The sequence below is a fragment of the Natator depressus genome, chromosome 1 (assembly GCF_965152275.1).
Source record: "Natator depressus isolate rNatDep1 chromosome 1, rNatDep2.hap1, whole genome shotgun sequence".
In the NCBI taxonomy this organism is placed as follows: domain Eukaryota; kingdom Metazoa; phylum Chordata; order Testudines; family Cheloniidae; genus Natator; species Natator depressus.
Window position 1 is genome coordinate 178300327 of NC_134234.1, and position 23123 is coordinate 178323449.

The 23123-nt window shown below is 39.0% G+C and overlaps 2 long non-coding RNA genes across 2 annotated transcripts in view; one reads left to right on the top strand and one right to left on the bottom strand.

Annotated features, from left to right (window-relative positions):
* LOC141983888 (uncharacterized) overlaps positions 1-1464 on the top strand; it is a 28973-nt gene extending 27509 nt beyond the window's left edge. Inside the window, exon 4 of the long non-coding RNA XR_012638560.1 lies at positions 1385-1464. This is a non-coding gene — a long non-coding RNA (uncharacterized LOC141983888). The remainder of the gene's footprint in view (positions 1-1384) is intronic.
* Positions 1-23123, bottom strand: part of LOC141983897 (uncharacterized) — a 255391-nt gene that overhangs the window by 125610 nt on the left and 106658 nt on the right. The gene's annotated exons all lie outside the window — the stretch shown is intronic.

Here is a 23123-nt window from a genome sequence, read left to right on the forward strand (position 1 = left end):
TAAGCCAAACCCTGCAAGCCTGAGTCAGCCGGAAACAAGCCAGTCACAGGTTTTTAATTGCAGTTTAGACATACCCAGTGTGACTGCTCATGTAATTACAACTAACCACATGCTAAAGTGTTTGCAGGATGAAGGCCTTACGCTGAAACTTGGCCAAATCTTGCAAGCAAAACAAGTGAGGCTGGATTATTACTTGAGTGGAGGAAAAAATTCTTGGTAGAGAAGCTGATGTCTATGATTCACTGTCACTCTTTGTTCTATCAGTACTGCCCCAATGCCACAGCCTGATTTCCGGGGTTGCTGTGTTAATGGCGATACCATGTCCTGAAGGAGGGGTAAAAACAAGATTGGTGGTTCTCATTAGTGGATTTTTTGGTAAACTTGGTCTGCCATTCGCTTGCTTCCTCTTACATTCTGAGTTGCTTTAAGGATCTCTCTGCACAACTTAGTGCAATTTTTGCTACCTTTCTGCTCACAAGAGCCCGAACCAAAGTATATAAAGTCTCCTATTGACTTCAGTGTGCTTTCTTTCAGGCCCCTATTTCTCTTCAGTCACTCCTCACCTTCTTCAATCCAGATTCACTTACTTACCCTGATCATCTCTCCCATTCCCATACCTTTTTCCCAGATATCAATACTTGTAATTTGCTTTCTGATCTGGTCCACCTTGACTCCAGTCTCTCTTCCTCCAAGCATTTCCGCAATACACTTATTTATGGGATTCATGAAATATTTGTCCTACCAACAAAGAGGTCATTACAAAAATTAAAACTGTAAGCTAATAAAACCTCTGCCCAAATGGGGTTCATAGTGGAAGCCACAGCAAGATCACTCATGATAAATATAATGATTCAATTATTTTGCTTTTAGGCTGCATCCTTCCACTGGTTCTTCAACTAGATTTTGTCTGTTTCAAATTTAAGTGCTTCAAGGCAGGGACTTTGACCAAGCTTTTCAAAAGTGAACAGTGATTTTAGATGTTTCACTTTTTGGTCACCCAACTTGAGACACTGTAAGGTCAGATTTTCAGAAGACACTAAGCACCCTCATCTGAAAGTGAATCCTCTTTAAGGGCACCCAAAATGTGAGTCATCCAGAAACTTCTGCTTGCTTTTGAAAATCTTGGCCTAGGGACTCCATATTTATCCAAATTCCATAATTTTAATCTGCCTACCTAAATCCACAATAAAGTTTAAACTGGATATAGTATTCTTCTTCCGTGCTTATTCCAAACATTTGTTGAACAGCTGCTGCATTTCATTGGTGATTCTTATATATCTTTATATATCTTATATATAAAGATATATCTTATATATCTTATACTCTTATATATCTTATATATCTTTTCAATGTGATTCTTATATATCTTTTCTCTACTATGCAGGGATGTTCTAAGATTTAAAATAAATAAGTGTTTTGGGATACACAGATGAAAGGTGACACAGAAGAATAAATATTACACACAGATTCTTAGATGTTATTCTGAGATGTCACATGCTCAAGAGTCTGAGAAACAACAGAGGAGGATGGAAAGGTACAGCATCCTGGCCAGCAGTTGTGCTCTCTCCAAGCAACCACCTGTCATATATGTGGAAAAACCTGTAGAGACTCCTCAGCCATCTTAAGTCTCACCAATGACTTTCCCCCTCGCAGGCATCCTCATATTGAGATATAGCCAATGAGATGTCATTCACATTTACTGAAAATGGAAGTCTATTTTAATTTTTTTTTAAATATTACATCACAGATATCTAATGTACACAAGAAAAAAGCTTCTGTCATTTGAAGTGGTCATTGTGATCTTCTTGTGTGACTGATATGTGTCACTGTGAGGATGTACTGTCTATTGAAAGTCTGAATTCTGATTAGGTCAAATACTTCTGTTTAGAACAGTACAATTTTCAATAAAACCATGTCTGTTGAATTATGGCCTGAACCTAAGCCCACTGAAATCAATGGGAGGTTTAATTTATTATTGTGAACCAGTTATTTTATGACCGATTTGTTTTCCTTTTGATCATTGAATTAATATTCATCCAGTCAGCATTCCAACCAGCAGGCTTACATTCCATTTGATATAATTATACAGAACCACACGCAGTGTTTCTGATCACCACCCAGGGTAGTGGGAACCTCTAATGAATTAAAAGGAAAAAATAAATATGAAAGATTCTTGTTCCCAAGTCAGGTTATCTTTTGCCAGGAGACATTTTGATATATAGATTAAATTTGGGGTGTCCCCAGTGGGCATCTACTTAAAATCAATTTGCTGCTGCATTGCCTGGCAGGGAGTTTAGATATTCTCCTCTCCCATTTTGAACACCTAAGAAAATGAAAACAAAATTAAAAAATCCTCTGCTGCTATGATTAAAAACAAAAACACACATGTAACTATAATTATATAAAGAGCTCTAGATACAAATAGGGCTTTCTGATTGGCTTTAAACCATGTCAGACCCATGTCTGCAATCCCAAAGACATTCATTCATGCATCTGATATTTAATTAATTTCATAATAGCAGTGATACTCTAGACAATGCATTTCTTTATTATTATTATTATTATTATTTCTGAGATCGTGTTTAAAAATCATTCAGTGGTGCGCATTATCCCTATGGTAGTGTTTTGATAGGGAGGAGGGAAATGGGGAGGGAAAGGGTCACAGCACTGTTTTCCTGCCCCAATAGATACACACATTTTCTGTCAGGCTAATGTCTCTTTCAGGATGGCTCATGTCATTTTCACTCAGTCCTATTTCCAAGAAATGCAAGGACCTTCATCTTTTATTTCTTAAACTATCTGACACTCTTCTGAGTCTCCCATATCCCTGTTTTGAACTACTACGCCCCTTTTCCAATCAAATAGATATTGCTTACTTTTCATGCTTCTTGGTTCCACTACTCTCAACGAAAGTCAAAGCAGAAAAAAAAAAAAATCAGGCACACTACTTTGTGAAAACCTGGATCTCTTTAAGTGCTATTGTGTCTCAGAAAAAGAAATAGTTTGACACCTCCATTCCAGCAAACTACTCTAGGAATAAAATAAAGAATTTCCTATATCCAAGATGCATAGCAGATTGGGACCATTGCCTGGAACAAATCCTGGCCTACACCCATTTTCTCACAAAAGTCTTCACCTATGCAGTCTCCTGAAGAAGGTAACAAGATTGTAGAGCTGGTATTCCCATTCCACAGAAAATTCCTAAATTTTGACTTTTCCCACAGAATGGGAATGCTTACATTTTGTGTAAAAGAAAATCTTTGATATTTTTTCTGACTTTTTAAAAAAGTTTTCCAGGCATGGAACCCTGGCAGACAATCTGGGGCCAGAGCTTCCAGGTTCCCAGCTGTGCAACACGCAGCATGGCTGGAAGTTGTCAGAAACCCCTGGGTTTCCATGTTGCCCACTAAACTGGAAGCAAACCAAGCAGGAAACTTGCGGAACACCTCAGTTTCAACAAGTTGACATTTTCTGACCAGCTTCGGTGCTTTTAAGTAAAAGGTGAGTGGAGTTTCTCAGTGCAGTTTCTTGGAAACCAGTGATGAGCTAATTGTTATGGACCTAATTAAAAGCAGTCAGTTTTGAAATGGGCACAAAATTACTATTACAAATTTGACACAGTTTGAGTTGGGTACGGCAGGTCAGGCTTGAGGTGCATTAGCAGAACAATATGGGGAAGTTTGTGCAAACTTGGGGGAGTACTTGGCAAAACTCTGTCTGACTCTAGGATGTACTATTATACTTCCCCTCTCATGAGCATTAAAAGCTTGATTTAAAACTCACTGAAGTCTATGTAAGTTCCCTAAACTCCCTCAGATTTTTAAATGAGAACAATAATGTACTCAGTCAATTGCCTAGCTCATTCTCCTATCTTTAGAAGAAACTGGCCACAAAATCCATCATCCATATGGACCAAACCCTTTATCTGATGACTTTAGTGATTTAATAACTCACTCTGTAAAGCTGTACCAGCCTAATGGGAGGCTCTAATTTCTCTATCAGATGGATGAGAATATTAGGAAGGGAAATCTTAGACATTATGTTGGCCTCAGAATGAACATCCCCTAAAGCATAGATGAGTAATTGCTGATAAAACCTTCCAATAGCGAGGTTAAAATTCTATTTATCTGTATTGTGCCATCTGTATCCCTTGCAGCTTGAACAGAAAAGATTCTTTCCCTCAGCATTATTAGCTTTGCTAAAAACTGGCCTTGCCTTGTTGCTCTCCTCAAAAAATAAATTGCATTGCAAAGATGAAACTATCCTTGTTCTATTCTAAAGTACTTCATCTGTGAAGAAGCACTTCAATCATTTGATGACTCAACTCCTCACAAAGGTTTTATTTTTTTTAAAAAAACCACGACTGCTTTCATTCAATTTCTGCAAACTTTTTCCTCTCTAGAACTCCATAAAACAGTACCATCATTTTACATTCCCCTAATGGAGAAGTTCTTCATTATTTAATAGGGAACAGTCCAACAGGGATCTATAAAAAATTCAGAGGGTTCTATAGCAATTAATTCTAAAACCCTATTCAAATTAGAGAATGTCTTTTTATACAATTTATAAACTTATCTATGAAATTATTTACATCATTGCTACAGAATTGTACAAATTAACTTAAAAATCATATAGAAAAGGAATTTCCTCAATTAAGTTCTATAGAATTTTACTGTAAATTGATGCTCAAATTTATAAACAGCTTCCAAAGCATTTTGATCTGAGTGGAATACAAAAAACAGCTTCCAAAGCATTTTGATCTGAGTGGAATAAAAGGGAAAAAAATAGCCCCTTGAATTAGGATGAAAAATTAAGGCAGAAACATGAACTAACTTGCAGACCTAATTATACCTTAATGAATTATTTTAATAATTTTAAAAAATGCAACAAAGGGCAACTGTTCAACGGTATCAAACTCTGTTCCTTAAGGGTCTAAGTCAAAGCCCATTACAGTCAATGGGAATCTTTTTATGGACTTCAGTGGCCTTTGGACCCAGTTTTTCAGGACTGAAATCTGTGTAAACTCAAAAGCTTGTCTTTTTCACCAACAGAAGTTGGTCCAATAAAAGATATCACCTCACTCCCCTTGTGTCTGTAATTTTATCCATGGATTGTTGGTAGTAAGAGGACTGAGAGCGCTTCATGGGGATGGGAACACACAGTGAGGAAGGGGAGCAGGATTTGGCTCCATATGGTTGTGGTGTACAGAGCTATGCAACTGAAAGGTATATGTGAAAGGTATACACATTTTATATATATATATTTATATACGTGTATATATATATATATACACACACACACACAAACACACACATATGCATGTATACATATATAGGTATATGTATAAAGGTATATGTGTATACTGAAAGGTATGTGTTTATAGATTTAAAAGGTATTGTTGACCTTTAAAGAGTGGACCCATTGCTTCTGTTACTGTTTCAGCCAAACCCAGAAGCATTCTAGAGCTTCTAAAGGGACTTACCAGAACCATGCAGAAGAAACTTTGGGGAAAAAACCCTGAGCAGACAGGGATGCAAGCATAAGAAGTAACCCCACAAGGGACAAGAAGTGAGAATGTTTCAGACTAGAAGGGATGCCAGCTTCATTGTTTAGGGCCTCAGGGCTGATGCCTGTGGTAGAGGGAAGGCACCAGTTCTCCTGTGCCTCAGTAGTGCCACTTTGAGGTAGTGGTGTTACTCGAGCTAGTTGGAGAGTTTGTTGATTTGTTTTCCCATCAGAAATTTTTGACTTTTGATTTCAAAACTGAAAAGTTTTCATAGACTTTTGTTTTGCCCCAAAAAACCCCATGAATATTTGTGGTTTTCCTATGAAAAAATAAAACGGAAAGCGACTACTCTCCATTAAAATTTTCATTTTGTCAGCAATTCCATTTTCCATCAGACATTTTTAACTGAAAATTTTCAGCCAATCTTATTTGATACCCATTTATCTAACTGATGCAATCTCTGGGAGGTAAACTGACCAACCAGCAAGAGGGACATCACTGATAATGAGAAGGCAGCTAAGGCAGAGGCTGCACTAGATACCTGAGAGGGAAGCCATTTCTAGATCGTTGTGAATGGAAATATCTTTTTCTAAACATGTCCTGATTCCAGCTCACTCTTGGTCAGGGTGATGTCAACTTAAATAATCTTTTCAAAATCTACAGTGCTTAACATTTTTCATATACTCCTACCGCCACCTTGGAACAAGTAAGCTGAAATGTGTGTTTAGGCTGAATTTGTCTCTCTCCATTTGTTCTACTTGTTGCTTGGCTGCAAATATTTGTGAATGGACAGCATTTGTGTTCATTGCTTTCTCCAGCCTGGTTCATGTTTAAATTTAATATGAATGTAGTGGCATCTTTATACTTATACACTGCTATGAGAGCCTATATAAACTCTTTCCTTTCAGTCCTGGTCCAATAAAAGATATTACCTCACCCATTTTGTGCGTCTAATATCCTGGGACGAACATGTCTTCAACAACACTGCATACATGGATAAAAGTGTCATTTCCTAATGATTATAAATCTGTTAACCAATGATCCATGCTGTTTGTGTAATTAATTTTCACATAAATTGGCATTGGAAAAATATGTTGAAGTAAACCCTTCCACTCTGAAGTATCTATATAGCCTGACAGATCACTTCATACTAATATTCTCCTAATATCATGTGTCTAAATAGATATGTTTCAGTTATTTAATAGAGTTTGTGTTTCAGTTTGGAAAGTAAATAAGTTACTTGATTTAGTGTGAGCTATTCAGTGTTTTGTTTAGTAGCCAGAAGACTGGTAATTTAGCACAGCATGTTTGTTAGAATGAAGCTCAGTTTCTTAATGTTCACTGTTACAAAACATAGTGTGTACCAAGAATAAATAGTAGGCAGCTGTGAATTATGGGAGCAATAACTAGAACATGATAAAATTTACCAGTTTCGGTTCACCAAGGTTCATACAAACCTGTTAGTTCATGCGATTTGTTTTGGTTTTGATCAGTATGGGTTCACATTCCCTGAGTCTTATTTTGAATCTCAGGTTTGACTGAACCTTGACATTCAAAATGAGACTCAGTCAAGCCTTCCTAATTTTACCTGCAATTATGCTAAAACCAGGCAAAACTCTGTGTTTTGCTTTGACACTAAACTATAAATTAGCCTATATTTATTTGAAAGGGTCATGAATCTTTTCATCAACATGGGCTTTTAATCTTTAACTGCTGTAGATGAGGCCTTGATTGATGTACCACAAATTACCAGGCTAAATGCAAGAATTACAGGGTAACGTAGTATATATAGCCTATGTTTTATGGGAGATCAGATTCACAGATAACAATCTCTTCTCACATTTAAAAAAAAAAAATCTATGAAAACACAAAATGTCCCATTAAAATAATCATCATATTCAATTTCAGGATCTGTCTTGCTTTAAAATGGCAATGCACAAATGGTATTCCTTGTACAAACCTTGCCCCACAGAGATATAGAGCACAACACCAACTACTAGAATGACAAATTTGGATGTGACTGTTCCTGAGGGGAGTTCAAGAATGCAAGAAAATTCCTATAGTTAATAAGAGCTTGACCCAAGTCCCACTGAAGTCAGCAGAAAGATTCTAACTGAATTCAACTTTGGATCAGGGCCTAAGTCAAGGAGCTTTAAGCTCCCATCCCAAACTGTTGGATAACTCCCATCCTCCAGTGTTGTCATATACCAAAGGGAAAAACCTTTATACAAACACATCTACTAGCTTGTGTAGATCTGATTAACAGAGTGCTTAAAATCATATATTAGTTGGGTATCCAGCTGGACCAAGGTAGACTCATAATGGGATTTGGAAGTATCTGAAAGGAAACAGCAGCTGGATGCTGTAGGATGGATTCTAATGAAAGACCAACTTGTATATAGGAGGTATTATCCCTCAACTGCCACTCTCTGGGATGCTGAAAAAGTAGATGCCTCGTGGGAAGTTCAAGGGAAAGAGTCTCCAGTTTACTGTGAAGACACATGATATGTGAGAAAAAACACCATGGATGCAACTGAGGAAATTCACAGTTAAAATCTCTGCATGGCTTCAGTGATTGCTGTGTTTTGGCCCTATATAATATTACAAGTGATCAATTAATGCACTTGTAATATTTATTTTATTTCTTTATGTCTTTATTGAGTATATTACAAGATCTTCTGTACAGGCAGCTACACGGAAGATTGTTGATTTGGGGATTTATGACACACGCAAGAGATTCAAATAAATGCTTTACATAACAACCAAATAAGTCCTCTCATAAACATAACCAAACACCACAAACGAGAGAGGTTTTAGGATTGCTAGCATACTTACATATCCCAAAACTTATTGAAAACCAAGGTAGAAGAAATCAGTCAATGGAGCACATCAGAGAGTCCATCACGACTGTTTCAGGAACCCAACATGCCCATATTTTTGGGAACAAAGCCAGATCCTTTAAACCTCTCTTTTGTGTAACCATGAAGGTATACGGCCATATTTCACCCTTTCTGTGTCCATAATAAATTTTATTCCTACCCCTTATCCATCTATGGCATTCCAGATTACCATAATTATATTTCTGATCACTGACTAAAGCAATTTGTGTCAATCAATTTCTTAAAAAATCATATACATCCATTAGGTCTAACAGTCTAATTACTATATTACAAAACATTGCAAGACACCCTCCCACAAAAAAACCAACACCACTATTTCCAGATTACCTTTGCAAACTTGAGGCATTCCTATTTATTCATTCATTCATTCATTGTAATTGACTTGTTTGTTACACACAATGAGAAGGCACTATTTGTGACCTGGCTTAAGTCCTCGGGACTACTTAGGATAACTACAAATCAGGCTTGTCACACAAGGCCTCACACTCAAATGCCCATTTCTTATCATAGCAAAGCCTAACACCCCTCTTATTTGTGTTTCTTACTTGTCTCCAGTACGTTTCAAACTAATAGCCCTTCAAACCTATCAATATTAATATACCCCATAAGGTTATTAAAAAGGCATGACAGGATTATAGGTCAACAACTACATATTGTAGAGGGACTGACATCTCAGTCCCCTTGACGGGAGTCAGTCCTTAAAAAGTCCACCTATCCTTTGTTGGGAATCTGCAGGGGGTTGAGCTGATCAAAGATGCTCAAGTCGCAGCAGGGTAGATGAGTCAGGTTGAGGGGGAACTTCATGCACACAGTCTAGAAAATCATTAGCCATCACTGAAGGCCTTCAGAGATTTTAACTGTGAATTTCCTTGGTTGAATCCATGGTGTTCTGACTCAGATATCATGTGGCATAGAGACATACATATATGACACTTTCCTCTGCCCTCTCCAATGTAAACTACTAAGGTAGTAGCTTCTCTCAAAGAGTGGCCAGGCAGGAACTCCTTTCTCTAAAGTGACTATACATAAAATGCTCCCTGAGCAGCCCAAATTGAATTGCTACTGGAGAAGCAGTCCCACAGCAGTGAACAGTTTTTATCAATTAGTTGAATCTTGAGTGAAGTCACCCGTGAATTATGAGACTGCTTCTTGGGCTGCCAGCTTGGTTAAAGATGCCTTGAAATAAAACTGCTAGGTGCTTTCAAATAAAAACATATTACCCATCAAAACTGGATCAAACACAATGCAGAAAATTAAATATGCTTTGTTCTGATATTTATGAATGCACCTATTTCCTACTGAATTCCATAGGAACTGTATCTGCTTTGGGACTAAAGAATTGGGCCCTTCTTTTTATCAATAAGCAGAACAAAACATAATAGAGACTAAAAAAATCCAAGGCAAATGGCAGTGTCCTGCAAATCTAGCCCACAAAAACTACTGTTGAAATTGAGTCAAAATAGGTTTGGGACATCAAGTTAAATTAAAGGGAGCCAAGGAAATGAATAAGGGTCTAATTTAGTGCCTTAACTGTTGCCAAAAATACATATATTTGCTATTCTTCAATTATAGTTAGTAATATTTCTGCCTTCCAGGGGGACTAGTCTACCATTGTAGCATGGAGGAGTTATATGCGTTCTGCCTCTTCATGCTTAATTCCTGACCTATTAGCAGATGTCTAGTCTTCTCTCTCTTTAACAATATTTGTGAAACAGCAGCATAACTTAGTAACAATGAAATAAATCAACACCTTTTGCAGTTTTCACTTAATTTCTCCAAAACAGGAGCGATACTATTTTTCGGCTAACTTGTAATTCCTACAGAGGCTACCGTATTGTAGAGGGATGAACAGCCGTTTGCAGAACTACTCTTTCTTAGCCGTTGTTGACGATGATGGAAAGTTCCTAGGAAACCACTGAACCCTTTGCACACTGGTTAACATTCAGCTGTTTTACCTTCAAGAGTGTACAGTTTATTATGGTGTGGTAGGAGAAAAGAGTAAAGTTTGTGTTATCTCACTGTGACTGCAAGGTGACAAAGTTAACTCTCAATATTCCTGGTAAGAGTCAGTCTCAGCTGAAATAGCAAGGGCTCGGTGGTGGGCGGGAGCGGAGAAGACAGAAAATATTATGGAGCCTAGGCTTTATTTTACCTGTCTTCTAATCAATTCAAGTATACGGATAGAAAAAATCCTCAAAAATGAAATTCTGAAAATTTTGACTCTAATCATGACTTTTGCTTCTCCAGCAGGCCAAATCTCCCTCTCTTCTAGCAACCTATCATCAGGTCAAAGGGATATTTTCATGAAAATTTCTTCGGACATTAAAAGACATTCTATTGGCCCAAGTTTTATATCTGCTGCTCCGGAACACAAAATAGCAACATCATTGGCCTATGAAGTCACTAATACAATCCCAATTTCAATCATCACTTTGTAAAAGCTGCAAGAGATACCTTAAGTATGAACACTGTTTGTTATAAAACCAAATTCTATTTGCTGTTGAACCTTAACATTTTGGGATTTGTGGGGAATTCAGTAATTCACATACATTATTTTGCCAATAACTTCTTGGAAATGGCAGAAGCATAGAGGGGCATGCTAGAATATTGCTTTTTGGTTAAATTTCACTTGAAGTGTAATTACTGTCATTTATAGTAAGGTTTTAATACTATTCAGGCTTATGGAGTAATGTATGAACACTACTGCTTTTCAGACTTATATGACTTATTGCATTAAAGGAAAAATATCAAAGTAGCTAATTTAAGGGATCAGTCGCCATTAGCCCATTCCTCCTATCTGAACCCATAATCTGCCGCAGACTGTAAAATAAATTAAATGGGGGAAGGTGGTAGACGGAAAGATGTGTTCTGTGTATGGAAAACCATATAGACTAAATCCATACAAAGTCACTTGAAAGATGCCCTCAATCTAATTTCCTGTGTTTCCATACATCAACAGTAGATTACAATTTTAAGATGCAGGTTACAATTACTCACAGTGCTTATCTGTAAATGAAATTCAAGAACATGACATGAACATAATGTGCTGCTAGGAGAAGCTGAGACACAGCTAATCTTCTTCATATCACACTATGTCACTGTTTCCCTTCATAAGAGAAAAACTGCACTTGCTTGAAGTTACATTATGGGCCCAATCCTTTTCTCACTGGCAAAATCTCCACTGACTTTCATGAGAGCAGGCTCTCTGTATTTTTAACTTGTCACTAACTAGTATTTCTTCTGTGTTAAAAATTTTCACCCCATTTAACAAAAATAGGTCATCTGACATACCTGCTTAAAAGCAGGCCATACGTTTTGATTTACACACATAACAAAAGGCCTATTCTGGGTTCCAGGATCCCTTGCTAGCCCATAAACCACACAATCATTAAACATAAAAAAAGAACCACATGCTACTGCTGCAATTGAGATCAGCAGAGTACTCATGCTGCGCTCCCCTCAAAATAAGAGAGGGATTTCTCCATGAAGACCTCTTGACTTTGAAATTCACTCTTCTTTGGAGTCCAGAATACCCCCCGTGTGCTGACCTGGTGTTGTACTGCAAAGGCTTTCTTTCTGACTTTCTGAGAAGCCATTTGATGAGTGGGTATGGTGTATCCTTTGGGAATTTGGTGGCTGAAGGGGAGAAGATTTGTTTTTATTGTGTTTTTCTGTGCAGTGGTTGTATCTATTTAGTAGAAGAAGAGCATGTGGCTTTTTTTTTTTTTTATGTTTAATGATTGTGTGGGCTAGCAAGAGATCCTGGAACCCAGAATAGGCCTTCTGTTATGTGTGTAAATCAAAACATATGACCTGCTTTATAAGAAGAAACACAGGGAAAGGCTGCAGTAGGGGAAGGTGGCAGAGAAACGTTTGGGCAGCTCTCTGCTTCTGAAGACTTTCCCTGCTGCAGGGAAAGACTCTGCCAGTGGAGAGGCAGCAGGAAAAGGCTTTGGGAGCTGCATCCCACCATGAGAAGCTTTCATTCCTGTGTGTACCTACACTCCACAGCATGGGTGCAGCCTGCTTCACACTATGTTTATCTACACATTCACTACATGCTGCCAGCAATGTAGACAAAGCCTCAGGTAAGATAGTCCCAGTCTGCTTAGAGCTTTAAGTCAAATCAACATGCTAAATTCCACTCAGAAACCAATAAACAGCAAACAAAAATCACAGAGCCTGGTGTCATGCTCATAGTAGACTACCCTGCTTAGCAAACAGGCTACCACATTTTCCTCCTAACTTCCACTTCAGATGGATTTAAGGTGCATCCCTATTTTACAAAACATCCAACCTAGAGGAAATAAGTAGTCTGGATCATGGTAACCACATCTGAGAAAAGAAAGGATGCCTCTTTGCCAGACACAGATGGAAACACCAGTCATGGCCACTACCAGTCATCTAAAAACAACTGGGAATCTAACCAAACCCCCAAGTTGTGAACTTTGGTAACAAATCACAGCTGAAGCAAGAGGGATACTTGCAGTACTAAGTATTATCTATACTCAATAGTTTGCAGGATTAGGTCCACAGGTGGTAAACTCTTCAGAGAGATACAAGCAAATAAGATGCCCCATCACAGGTAATTTATATGTCTCCTATTACCACAGCATTTGAGCACCTCACACTCTAACAGAATTATCCTGATAACACCTATATGAGGTAGGGAAGTACAGATAGGAACTGAGACACAGAGACTAAGGCCCAGATTCTCAAAGGTATTTAAGCACCTAATTCCCATTGAAATCAAGTGACTTGCAATTTATCCACTAAAGTCGCACAGGAAATCGGAGGCACAGAAAGGATAGAACCTTAGCCTTCCAAATCCCAAGGTCACATCAAGCACTCAGCCATCTTTCTCCTCCTGTTTGGACACTGTATAAATAATAAGTATATAATACATGAAGTACAGGCAGATTTGGGTACTGTGTTTGAGCTAATTAACTAATATTGCTCAGTCTGGTGACTTCAACTAAAAATACACACACTATTGTAACATACATATAAAACCAACAAGTACTCAAAGTTTTCTATTGTAAGCTTTGCCTACAATTCAAAACATATAATGATTTATACCACTTTATAATTTTCTGCACGTATGTTTTTGGAATTTGCCATAAAATGTGCACTCCATATTGTATTTAATGAGTGGTGTTTCTCCTGCAAGTAGCAAAGTAATCTGGAATATCTCCAAGTTCTATATTCTTTTCGCCTTCACATTTTTCAAGTTCTGTCAGTCTCCATGGTGATTGTCACTATGATACTTGACGCTACCTGAAGATATCTCCTATATGCAGCTTGTTTCTCAAATCCATGTTAACCTCTTATTGATCACAGGTTGTGGGGGGTTCTTTCCTCGTGTTTTGAAGGAGAATATAAGGTAACCCTAAATAACATCTTGTTATTTTAAGATATTAACAAAATGAGAGAACATAAACCATTATGACCCATCTAGTCCAGTAGCCTTCCTCCAGGGAGGAAAAAAAAACCTAGAAAATTGAACACCACTTATAAACATACCCAACACGCCATCCTAGGGACAATCTGGAAATCTCAAGGACAGACCCATGAAAGGGTTAATATAATAACGTATTGGTGCGACCAGGTGCCTGGATGGACCACACTGAGAATGCTGGATTCAGGGCAGACTACAAGGAATGGGGCAGATAATCCTCCAAACAGGTGATTTATTCTATAACTAGATTCACTAAACCAGTAACAAAATAGCTTCTGTAATACCACACTGGTCACCAAGAAGCCAGATGCAGTCCCCTTTAAGCATTCCAGCCCTTGACATCCAGCCAAGTCTAATATACTGGGGGATTACGGAAAACCAGATTCACTATATGTGAGATTCACCAATCCCAAAGGACCAGACACTGATCCCCAGGTCAGTACGAGTCTCAGATCTTACCCAATAATCACCCCAATGCCAATCCTCTAGTAATTAAGATAATAATAATAATAATAAAAGGGAAAACAAAGAAGAGATTTGCAATGTTAAAAAGATCAATATACACACAAATACGTGTAAAGTCCTTATGTCAGTTTCACAGCAGAGTTGGTGAGGCTGCTGATTTGTAAAAGTCTTTCTGGAATCAGTTTAAAAGGTTGCAGTTCAGCAGAGAGTCCAGGCATAAAGTCTGTTCGCGTTCCTCCGAGAGCATTCCCGGGTAATCCAGGGTAAACCTCAAGGCCTCAATGTTATGGTTTAGACCTTTTCTGTTCAACTTTGGCAGACCTGAGATCAAAAGGATCAGGCCGAAGCTTCCTTTATAGTCCTCTAGCAAGGAATAAACCTCCTCACAGCAATTGTCACAGCAAGATCTTCACTGGATTAAGAATAGGCCCTGCAGATTTTTGCTTTGAAGCTAATCTTCTATTTCCTATGCATACACAGGTAAACGAGCCACATTCAGTCACATAAGGCAATTAGCCAGTACTTCATTAGAGCATCAATAATTAAGCTGAAGACAATGTAAATAATAATATTAGTTTCCTGCAGTATCTTACATCTTGGATCTTTAGGTTAAGATCTGCATGCATAATATACAGCAGTTAAGACATAAAAGGGCATTAGGCACCTACAAACTAATCTGGCTACATTGTTAAACTTTAAGAAATAGGTAAACAGAGACAAATACATGGAGCAGCTACCTTTGATTTCTATTACTACAAATAAATGGGTGAATGATTGCTGGTCGAATACATCTCTTTGAAACTCACATGCAGGTAGACTGTCTTGATTACATTTCAATACCTCTTGTTAAATTGTCATGGGTCACACCCAGGTTGGCTAGTCTGTCAGTATCACAATGGCTTTTGTATTTAAACTCCTTCTTGAATTATATGTTACCAGCATTGCCAGCCCTGAATTTCCTCACAAGTAATATGATTTGGGGTCTGCAGCTTGTCTCACGAATGCCCTCCCCAAGGTTTCTGCACTTGCTAAGTGACGTGGAACCTACTGCATATCTCACATGGCTGGAAGCGTGGCCAGCACCCGGGTCCTCAACTTGCTGGAACCCACAGCAGTTCCTCTCAGTGCCAGGAACCAGCAGGGAGGAGGGGTATGATAAGGAGTAAGGTGGGGGAGTCAGGGGCTCATGGGATGGAGCACGCAAGGTAGCTGGATCCCCCTCTACCTGGCAGGCCCCTCTGCCGGAACACATAGTGGCTACTTTCAGTACCAAAGGAAGCTTGGAGCCAGCAGAGAGGGTTAAGGAGCAGGGTGGGGGAGGCAGGGAGCTATGGCACAGGGAAGGGGGAACCTGTTCTACCCCCTGCTGGTGGGGCAGGGATGACCAATTAATGCACTCCTGCAATTCCCTCCTGGGGAATGGGGAGCAGAGCTGGCTGTGGGGCATAGAGGGGATGACCCTAAAACCCCATCCCACAAGGAAGCCTTGAACCAACAGGAAGGGATAAGAACTGGGACTCCTGGAGAAGACAGTAGGTCAGCTTCCTCAAGGTCTGAGACTCCTGGGAGGGGTAGATAGGGGCTCCTGGGAGGAAATGCAGGGGATCTCCTTCTTTGCTAGGTTTCTGACCTTGTGCGTTTTTTAACTCAAACTCTTTAAAGTTAAAAGGTACTCCAACCACTGCTTTGTGTGCCCATGTGTGTATGTATTACTGAAATCAGAGTAACAGCCGTGTTAGTCTGTATTCGCAAAAAGAAAAGGAGTACTTGTGGCACCTTAGAGACTAACCTCAAATAAATTGGTTAGTCTCTAAGGTGCCACAAGTACTCCTTTTCTTATTAGTGAAATGTCTCTTTAAAATACCTAACACTTTTCAATGCACTGTAGCATAAGAAAAAAAGTGTAACTTTGCCCAAGGACAAAAATGTAGTGTTCAGTGGTATTTGTAGCCTGCACTATTTTACTGACCTATGTATTGTATGGAATCTATTTAGTTTGAAGTAGTACCAATCAAAAATTCTCCATCAAGTTGTTTTTTATTGTATATTTAAATTCTGATCTGAAAAAGTTGCCCTTCCCCCCTTCGGAAGTATCTGAATTGACACCACACTGCCAGCTGTCCCTTTTTTGGTGGTAGTTTTCCCAGGAAATTTGAAAGGGTGCTCAGTACCCACTGCAAGCTGTCCACTTTATGAGTCCATGATTTTTTTTTTTTTTTGGTATCTCAGAGGAAGCAACCCTGTCCTCTTCTGCAAAGAGGAGTTTTTGTGTAAGGAAGGGGGGAGGGGAGGTGGAAGCAGCCAACATCATTCTTACAAGGAGGGAGGGAAGGAGCGGGATCAGAAAGCCCAGCAACTCAGAGCAGCTCTGCTCCTATCACCTGTTCTGTTCCTCCCTCATCCCTCCATCCAACATCTGGCCTGGGAAGGGAGGAGGGGGGATGAAAATCACCTGGAGCTGTAAAAAAACAGAAATGGTGTCATAAATATAAAGGGAAGGGTAAACCCCTTTAAAATCCCTCCTGGCCAGAGGAAAACTCCTCTCACCTGTAAAGGGTTAAGAAGCTAAAGGTAACCTCGCTGGCACCTGACCAAAATGACCAATGAGGAGCAAGATACTTTCAAAAGCTGGGAGGAGGGAGAGAAACAAAGGGTCTCTGTCTGTCTATATGCTGCTTTTGTCGGGGATAGACCAGGAATGGAGTCTTAGAACTTTTAGTAAGTAATCTAGCTAGGTATGTGTTAGATTATGATTTCTTTAAATGGCTGAGAAAAGAATTGTGCTGAATAGAATAACTATTTCTGTCTGTGTATCTTTTTTGTAACTTAAGGTTTTGCCTAGAGGGATTCTCTATGTTTTGAATCTAATTACCCTGTAAGGTATCTACCATCCTGATTTTACAGAGGGGATTTCTTTACTTCTATTTACTCCTATTTCTATTAAAAGTCTTCTTGTAAGAAAACTGAATGCTTTTTCATTGTTCTCAGATCCAAGGGTTTGGGTCTGTGGTCACCTATGCAAATTGGTGAGGCTTTTTATCCAACATTTCCCAGGAAAAGGGGAGGGGGGTGCAAGTGTTGGGAGGATTGTTCATTGTTCTTAAGATCCAAGGGTCTGGGTCTGTAGTCACCTAGGCAAATTGGTGAGGCTTTTTACCAAACCTTGTCCAGGAAGTGGGGTGCAAGGTTTTGGGAAGTATTTGGGGGGAAAGACGTTTCCAAACAGCTCTTCCCCAGTAACCAGTATTTGTTTGGTGGTGGTAGCGGCCAATCCAAGGACAAAGGGTGGAATATTTTATACCTTGGGGAAGTTTTGACCTAAGCTGGTAAAGATAAGCTTAGGAGGTTTTCATGCAGGTCCCCACATCTGTACCCTAGCGTTCAGAGTGGGGGAGGAAACTTGACAAATGGGGTTGGGTGGCACATAATTAACTGCTAGACTGGGAGTCAGGCAGAGTGGGGACCATAGGGGAACAGAATCATTTCAAAATTTTGGAGTCTGGGAAGAAGCTAGAATCACCAGGCCATCAGGCAGCTAGAGAAAGCTCCTGCAGCTGTAGGCACTGACTCTAGCCGTGGAGCACCAAAAAAATTAGTGTGTGCTCAGCACCGACTGGCAGACAGGTCCCAGCACCTCCTGTTGGCCCCGTTGATCAACTCCACTCTCCGCCCTCCCAGCGTTACCTGCCTGCCGTGATCAGTTCTTCCATGGCATGCAGGAGATGCTGAGGTGAGAAGGGGTGGAACTGCACAAGAAGCAGCATGGCGGAGGTAGAGCAAATGCAGGGCGGGGATTTGGGGGAAGGGATCAGGTGAAGGTGGGGCCTGGTCCTGAGCAGAGGGTTGAGCAGCCCCAGGGCCAGGAAGAAATCGGCACCTGTGACTGCAGCAGGGGCCAAAACCTGACAAACTTGGCTATGCTAATTTTCTCACACACACAGTGGGTGGGGAGCTCAAAAAAAAATATCAAGAGGGTCCAAAACAACCCACAACATGTGATCAAAGAAAATCTTCATGATTTTCAGAGAGACAGGTGAGTGACATATCTTTTATTGGACCAACTTCTGTTGATGAGAGAGGCAAGCTTTCGAGCTTACACAGAGCTCTTCCTCAGGTCTGGGTAAGAGGTCTGAAGAGCTCTGGGTAAGCTAAAAGCTTGCCTCTCTCACCAACAGAAGTTGGTCCAATAAAAGATATCACCTCACCTACCCTGTTTCTCTAATATGCTGGGACCAACACTGCTACAGCTCCACTGCGTACAACTCAGGGTTTTCTAGTCAGTCTCATGATTTGTTGGAGTCTGACTCTTGGTGTTTGAACTTCTGGGGTTGGGAATACTGTTTAAGTCTCAAAGGAATATAAGAAAGCAGAATCCAACTGTAGGGTGCATACTCCACACTTGGCTTTCCCTTAACTTAAAAAATGAGACTTTGATATTTTCACCCAGAGGCAATGTTTTGATACAATTTTCACTGAAGCTTTGAACAAAGGACTGATGACACATCCCAGCTGTGGATGGACTCCAGAGACTTGATTTGAACCTGCAGTTTATTCTGTCACTGCTGCAAGCCTGAACCAAGAACTTTGCCATTATTGTATGTAATTGATTCCATTTAACTAATTCTAGCTCTCATCTATATTTCTTTCCTTTTGTAAATAAACCTTTAGATTTTAGATTCTAAAGGATTGGCAACAGCATGATTTGTGGGTAAGATCTGATTTGTATATTGACCTGGGTCTGGGGCTTGGTCCTTTGGGATCGAGAGAACCTTTTTCTTTTACTGGGGTACTGGTTTTCATAACCATTTGTCCCCATAACGAGTGGCACTGGTGGTGATACTGGGAAACGAGTGTCTAAGGGAATTGCTTATGTGACTTGTGGTTAGCCAGTGGGGTAAAACCAAAGTCTTCTCTGTTTGGCTGGTTTGGTTTCCCTTGGTGTGAATAGAAACCCCAGACTTGGGTTGTAACTGCCCTGCTTTAAGCAATTTGTCCTGAATTGGCACCCTCAGTTGGGTCCCGCCAGAACCAGCATCGTTACACCCTCATAATTTTGAAGGCTCTGTCAAAGCTTTGGGTCAGATTACTCAAATTAAAATAAAGAACCTCACTCTAGTTCTAACAGTGGTTTGTTTCAGAAGTTCATTTTGGTTCCAACTTCACCTCCTGCTTAACTTTAAGCAAATGTGTGGTCCCAGTCTTTGATACAGTTACTCATGCTTCAATTTAAGCAAGTGCTGGATTGGAGCCTGAGGGTCAAGTATGCATTTTAAGCTGCACTGTCTCATTGGGAGCTCTGAGAGAGGGGCAGAATGTCCCAGATGTCCAGGGGAACTGCAGCAGCTTCTTTATCCCTCTAAGGGATGTAGTGTTTATGGAATGTATTAAGACTCCAGTGAGATGATGTTTCTGTTTACATCCTATCTAATTGTGAACCAGGCTTGGATAGCTGCTCTTTTGCTTCATATTTGAATCTTGATAAAGCAGGACTTTCCTTAAACTAACAGTTATCAAGATGCTTTTCCCATTCACTGCTGAGAGCCTGAATTTGGTCACACCTGCAGATGCAAGTGCTAGAAACTCATGCTAATGTCATACTCAGTCCGTATTCAGGCAAAAGTCTTGGTGACGTCAAGATTTTGTTTGACTACTGTCTAAAGCATCTTAACATTAAAAGAATTCCTATTATATCATGACAGGTTTCAGAGTAGCAGCCGTGTTAGTCTGTATTCGCAAAAAGAAAAGGAGTACTTGTGGCACCTTAGAGACTAACCAATTTATTTGCTCAAATAAATTGATTAGTCTCTAAGGTGCCACAAGTACTCCTTTTCTTTTTATTATATCATGATAATTTTGATTCTGTTAACAATCCTTGACTTGTCTGAACATTGAAACTCTAGTCTCTTCTAGATTGGATGAATGTAATTCAAGTTGACTAGTTTTTCCTGTTACTTTTCTTAATTGCCTCACCTCCTTAGAACTAATTATTCAGTTATAATGAAAATAAAATTGTTTTGTCATATTACACCTTTAATAGAAAATATCCAATGGCTTCTTGTTTGACATGTGGTTTGTCAAACCTAACCTTTCACCAAATTATCTCAAGGTAGTATCTCACTATAGTGAGTACAGTGCTTCAACTGTGCCACTGTAGCACTGCATGTAGATATAGACCTTGTCGACACTAAAAAGTTAGATCGACCCAGCTATGTTGTTCAGGCACGTGAATAATTCATCCCCCAAGAGATGATGCTACGCCAGCCTGATCCCTGGTGCAGACAGTGCTAGGTCGATGGAAGAATTTTTCTGCCGACCGAGCTACTACCTCTCGGGAAGGTGGATTCCCTATGCTGATGGGATAATCCCTCCCATCAATATAGCTCAGGGGTTCTCAAACTGGGGGTCATGAGGTTATGTGGGGGTTGCAAGCTGTCAGCCTCCACCTCCAAGCCCCGCTTTGCCTCCAGCATTTATAAAATAGCGTTAAATATATTTAAAAAGTGTTTTAGTTTATGAGGGGGGTTGCACTCAGAGGCTTGCTGTGGGAAAGGCGTCACTAATACAAAAGTTTGAGGACCACTAATATAGATAGTATCTACACTTAAGCATTATGCAGGCCTCAAGAGCAGCTCTGCGTAGCTTAAAACCACCCATCTTCCACCAACAGAAGTTGGTCCAATAAAAGGTATTACCCTCACCTACCTTGTCTCAAATTTTCTTTTGAAATTTTAGGCAGCAGGAGAAGAAAATTTTGGAACAAAATGCATTTTTCATTTAATTTTGATTTTAATTGAAATTTCCATTTTGATTCAAACAGAGATTTGTTTCATTGGGGTTTTCAAAACCAGAAAAAAAATTTCTCCTTTCTCTATCTTGCTTCCTTTTTTCCCCACTGAATGTAAGACATTGAATATCTATGGATTTTCCCCCTCCTTCCCTGTTTGTTTGTTTGTTTGTTTTTTTAGTGTTGTAAATTTTCAATATTTGTCTAACTTTAGAAAAATATGGAGGGGCAATGTTGCACTGTTGCAAACTGACAAAGAAAAATTGAAACATTTCCAAATATGGAAAAGTTTGATTCAGTAGAAATAGGAAAAAGTAAATTTAAAGAAAACAAAAACAAACCACCTCCCCCTGCTAACAGAGGAAAATAGGAGGAAAATAATGAAAATCCAAAATTGTCCGGGGGGAGGGGAGAGAAGAGAATCATTTTGAAAACCAAAAAGTTTCAAGTCAAAACAAAAGTGTTCATTTCATTTTGTCCTAGCATTTCCTATAAAATATTTTTTAAAGAAACTATTAAAAAATCTCCCATTAATATTTTAGTTTTTTATTAAAACTTTATTCAAAGGGAAAGTTTTGTTTGAAAATTTTTGTCTAACTCTAGTTTTAATCTTTTTCCTCTATTTTTGAGCCACACAATAGAACCACTTATTTAACACCTGGCTGATAAATCATGTCATTTCTAAAAACCACAAAGTCCCACAATTTAGAAGCCTAGTGAATATGAGAACCACACTGAACTTGTCACATTAGGGCACCCCTATTAAATCTATAATCATTCTATCTCAGTGTATTTTTATGAAGAATTAGGTGTTTGGAAATCACAGGACCTAATTAGAGTTTTAAAAATAAATCTCAAGTAGAGAGTCTAAAACTGCAACCTGATTTCTGACCCCCCTCAAACTTTGGTGGTTTAGAAAAAGAACCCAGATCTGAAACTTAATTGTATTTGCAAAACCAAACTTAACTTGGTTTGCTCATTAACAGGATGGGGTAGAGACAGAAGTTCCTATGTAACCCCCTCCACGTATTTATCTGATAAGATAAAATTGGACTAACATGCAACCTATCCTTATTTTAGCTTTTTTAAGACCTGACCCAATACCCACTCAAGTTAATAATGGCTTTCCATTGACTGCAGATGAGCTTTGGATCAGGCTATTATTTTGCAAAAATAAAACAACACTGATCAAGTCTTGCAAAACCAAAAACATATTTACTCTAGCCAGTATCTGATACAAAATGTTATGATTGAATGCAATTCTATTAATTTTATGTTATTTCCTTATATGTGTCTTATTTGGTATTATCTGCCTTTATATCATGCTTCGATATTATGGTATTATCATGGACATGGTATAAGAATATAAATAAAAAAACTATATCAGGTAAATTTTTATTTTTAACATATTTTTTTCAAGGGTTCTATTAGATTAAAGAAAGTTGTGTCTGATGGATTCTATTATAATAGCTATTTCTGACTGCTCTTTCCCACACCTAACAGGACTAAATCATAATAGTGTGGAGTGGTTGATACTTTCATAATGAAATGGACAAAAATAATTTGTAACAAAAGGTTCCAGAATGGTTTTTGTGACATCTTATCACTACCTTGGAGATGTAAATCATTGACTGTAATGCTTTTTATTATTATTATTATTATTTTAGTAAAATCTGTGATAGGTGTATTGCCAGTGTATATTATAGGTGTATTAAAAATGCGGAAGTATAAGGATTGGTCCGTCCCGATAATCCGAGTAGGTCAAAAATAAGTTGGATGAAGTGTAGTTAAGTAGTGTCATATAGAGGTCCAGTGGATAGGCTGTTTTACTCAAATTCAGGGAACCTGGGTTCTACTCCTGGCTGTGCCACTGACCTTCTGTGCGACTTTGTATACTTCATCGTTCTGTGACTCTATTTTCACTCCCACCATTTGTCTTGTCTATTTAAAACTGTAAGCTCTTTGGCACAGAGATTCTCTCTCACCATATTTGTGCAATGGACCACTTAT